This window comes from Balaenoptera musculus, chromosome 3, assembly GCF_009873245.2.
Source record: "Balaenoptera musculus isolate JJ_BM4_2016_0621 chromosome 3, mBalMus1.pri.v3, whole genome shotgun sequence".
NCBI lineage: Eukaryota > Metazoa > Chordata > Mammalia > Artiodactyla > Balaenopteridae > Balaenoptera > Balaenoptera musculus.
This window is the reverse complement of record NC_045787.1, coordinates 27192727-27197135: the sequence shown is the minus strand read 5'-3', so window position 1 is coordinate 27197135 and position 4409 is coordinate 27192727.

The window sequence follows — 4409 nt, the reverse complement described above, 5'->3', positions numbered from 1 at the left end:
TGGTAAGATTCTATGACTCAGTTCTGCCCTTATTTGCAACTTCCTCTGACTAGCTGGAATGTGAGTGTGATGGCTGGAGTTCAAAGAACCACTTTTGAACCAAGAGGTGGAGGAATTTGTTGAAGTTGGCAGAACATCAAGATAGAAGTCCTGAGTCCTTGATAATTGATGAGCTGCCATGGCAACCCCAGATTATCTCCAGACCTACTTTATATGGAAGAGAAATAAATTTATATTTTGTTTAATACATCAGTTGATACCTAGAAATGGCTTTTTGCATGTTACAGAAAGTAAATTATTAGTAATGGTCTATTAGAAGTGGTAAAGAAGAGGGCAGTGAGGACTCAGATACTGTAGAATGAGAACATGGGGATCTTTGTTTTGCAGCAGCAAGACATTTAGTTAAATTTTTACCCACTGCACTCTGAAAGGCTGTAGTGCAAACTGAGGTTCTAGCATCTTCTATTAAGAATTCTCTGCCAGACCATGGAAGCTAGCCCATGGCCAGAAATCAGCTTAAGGAAGCTGCCTCTCTACCCAAGCATCTGGTTTCAGAGGTTATAAGGTAGCCCTCCATTCAGTTAAGCCATTTTGAACTGGTTTCAAAAACACAGAAACCAGTAAGTCAAAGACCAGAGCCCTGAGACTTGATGTCTGGAAGAGCTCTGATCGGCCCTAGGTAAATGGTGACTGCTTGAGTCTGAATCTTTTCACACATCCTTCCCTCCAGCCATAAAGTCAACATGGAACACAGACAAAATCTTACCTGCAGCATTTCTAGGAGACAGGTCTATCACAAACTTCAAATTGAAGAAAGAGAAATAAACACCTGACTTCAACAGAGATGCAGCGAGAGCTCCTGCTGCCATGTGGTCCTTTGGGTGGGGAGGGAAATCCCATGATGTCGGGGTGTAGGGGAGAGAGGAGGAGGGGTAAGGGTGTGGTTGAAGCCTAGACAAAATCAGCCCCACAAGGAGAAAGCTGGGCTCTAAGTGCTGGAGTACTGAAGCCCCACCTAGTACTTGGGGGTCTTACAACATTGACCAGTGGAAGGGGCCCTGAAACCAGGGGGACCAGAGACAGAAACCTTGGAGAAGATGGCTTCCAGGGAGAAAGACTTCAAGAAAGAAATGTCGGGGAAAGGAAGGGGAAAATTAGAGGCATAAGAATTGGAAAAGAAAAAGTAAAGCTATCCTTTTTGGGTGCTAACATGACAATGTCACTGGAAACGAAATAATCAATGATAGTACTAATGCAAACAGTGAAAGAATTCAGCAATGTAGCAGGATGTAAAATTAACATGTGCAAAATCAGTCACCTTGAAGGCCATGTCACTTCTGTGATATGCTTCCCCAAAACCTACACTCCAAAAATATCAGACAAATCTGAAGTGAGGGGCATTCTGTAAACACATGACTAGTACTCCTCAAAACTATTATGGTCATGAAAACCAAGGAAAGATTGAAAAACTGTCACAGATCAGAGAAGACTAAAGAAACATAACCACTAAATGTAATGTAGTGTCCTGGGTGGGATCCTGGAGCTGAAAAAGTATATTAGTGGAAAAACTGGTGATGGCCGAATAAAGTCTGGATTTTGACAGTAATGTAGAAATGTTGGTTTCTAAGTTTAGACAAATGTAACATGTTCATCTTAGAGGAAACTGGGTGTGTATGCAAACTCTGTACTATTTTGCAACTTTTCTGTAATTCTAAAATATTCTGAAATTAAAATTTTATTAAAAACAATAAAGAGCTTCCAGTTACATGAATAGAGCCCCACCATGAACAATAGCTACAAAAGACATCAAGCACTTAGGAATAAACATAATCAGAAATGTGCAGTCAAGGGACTTCCCTGGTGGCGCAGTGGTTGAGAATCCGCCTGCCAATGCAGAGGACGTGGGTTCGATACCCGGTCCAGGAAGATCCCGCACGCCACGGAGGAACTAAGCCCGTGCGCCACAACTACTGAGCCTGTGCTCTAGATCCCTCGAGCCACAACTAATGAGCCCACATGCCTAGAGCCCCTGCTCCGCAACAAGAGAAGCCACCACAATGAGAAGCTCGCGCACCACAACAAAAAGTAGCCCCCTGCTCGACACAACTAGAGAAAGCCCGCACGCAGCGATAAAGTCCCAACGCAGCCAATAAATAAATAAATAAATAAATAAATTTATATTAAAAAAAAGAAATGTGTTGTCAAAATGAAGAAAATAATAAAACCTCTCTGAAAGATACAAAATTAGCCTTAAACCCATGGAAAGATATCCCTTGTTTTTGAATAAAAGGATTCAACATTATCACGATGCCATTTCCCCATTAGTAAATTTATCTCAATCCCAATTAAAAAAATTAAAAAACACCAGCAGGCTTTTGTTATGCAATATAATGACAAGTTTATACCGAAGTTCATGTGGAAAAATAAATGTGCAAGAATAGCCAGAAAACACAGAAAAAGAAAAGCTACAGGTGGGTGTCTACCAGACTTTAAAACAGCTAATATAGCTTCTGTAATTAAAGCAGTGCAGTACTAGTGCATGCAAACACAGACCAATGAAATAGGATAGAAAGTCCAGAAACAGACCCAACTGCATATGGAAATTTAGTAAATCATAAAGGTGGCATCAAAAATCACTGAAGTAAAGATGGAATTTTGGCAGCCTTCTTGAGTAAGTTATTTTGCCTTGATTGTCTTAATCTGTAAGGTGGACCTGATTGCATTGTTTAATGGGAAGCGAACCGAATGGGGGGCATTGCGACATTGTTACCTACCACTTCCAAGTAGATCCCTTGATCCCTCTGATCCTCCCTCCCGTCGACTATGAACTGGGAATAATAATAATATCCAATCCACTTCCGGCTCAGGGGAATTGCTGGTATCCAGAGAGAAAACATTTGTGAGACTGAGGAGAGTTGCAGGAAAATAAGGGATTCTTAAGCAGGTTCACCCCAGCACGAATCCACATGGACCTTAATTGTGTTGTTGGCTTCTATTCTAAGGCTTCAGTGACGCCACCCGAGCTACCCAGGTTGGAATTCCCTGGGCAAGTGGGAAGCGGAGGAGAAAATATCACGTGAATGTTACTGAGTCAGAAAAAAAAAAGATTGGAACATTTTCTTACCCTTTCTTCCTTTTTTTATTCATTTAAAAAAATTAGAGTTCAGGTCCCCTGAGTCCCCAAAAAGCTGGAAACCACCTCCCCTTCATGGACCTCACGTGAAGATGCTAAAGGGCAGCAATGGAGTAAGCCAACCAGGAAGAAGAGCTGTGTGCTTGGGGGCTGAGGCACGTTCCCTGCAATGTTTTCGGGGGGCTATGGCTTTGGTCTTCGGGTGCCCCCAGCAAGATGTCTGCACAGCATCCCCTGTGGATGAAGGTCAGCTGTTGATCTCTCGTAGTGCAGGGCCTGGGGACGCGTGAGGTTACAACAAAATTTTTACAAGCAAGTCTTTACTCTTTTAAACCTTCAGCTCTAATTGAGGCAAGGAGCTCGTTTCAACAGGAGTTAGGCTGAGTGATGAATTACAGAAAGGGTTTGTGTCTACCAGACATGAAAACATCTGTGTAAGGGAGTCTGGTCAAGCCAGCTTTGCACAGTTCATGCAGACGTGATATTATGATGATGTATTCAAGAGCGCTCTGAGCCCTCCGGGAGGGGTACCACGGAAGTTTTATGAAAGAGGAATCTCTGACTCTTGTTAAAGGTAAACTGAGGAGTATTAAAATTTTTGAGTTTATTTGAGCAAAAATTGGTTCACACAGGGCAGTGCAAAACCAGAAGTGGTTACGAGTGCTCCACCGATTGGACCTATACAGAGATTTTTATTTTAATTTTTATTTATTTATTTTTGGCCACACCTCATGGCATGTGGGATCTTAGTTCCCCGACCAGGGAATTGAACCTGTGCCCCCTGCAGTGGAAGCGCAGAGTCTTAACCACTTGACCACCAGGGAAGCCCCTATAGAGAGACTGTTATAAAGAAAAGGCAGAAGCAAAGCAAGGAAATTGTTGATTGGCTGTAGATTAAAGCCTAGTTGGCTCTTTGTGATCTGTGGTCCTTAGTGCTTTGATTTGTAACCTTGAGGCATTTACAGGCTTAGACTTTGGTTTGCTTAAGTAGTCCACCACCTCATTAGAGCCACCTCCTTGTTTAATTACCACTCTTAACAAACAAGATGTTTTTCTGAAATGTTCATGTCCCATCACTACAAAGTCATTGCCGCCTACAGTTCTAATTTGAGGAAACCATATAGAAGTGTTTCCCCCTTGGGTCTATGATGTATGATATCTCTCTCCCTTCTTCCTGGCCTGAAATCTCTTTCCTATTCAGAGCCTCTGGCCAGATAGCAAAGTCTAGGTTGTTGTCTCAAGAAGTTGCCCATGAATGTCTTTGGACTGATAATGG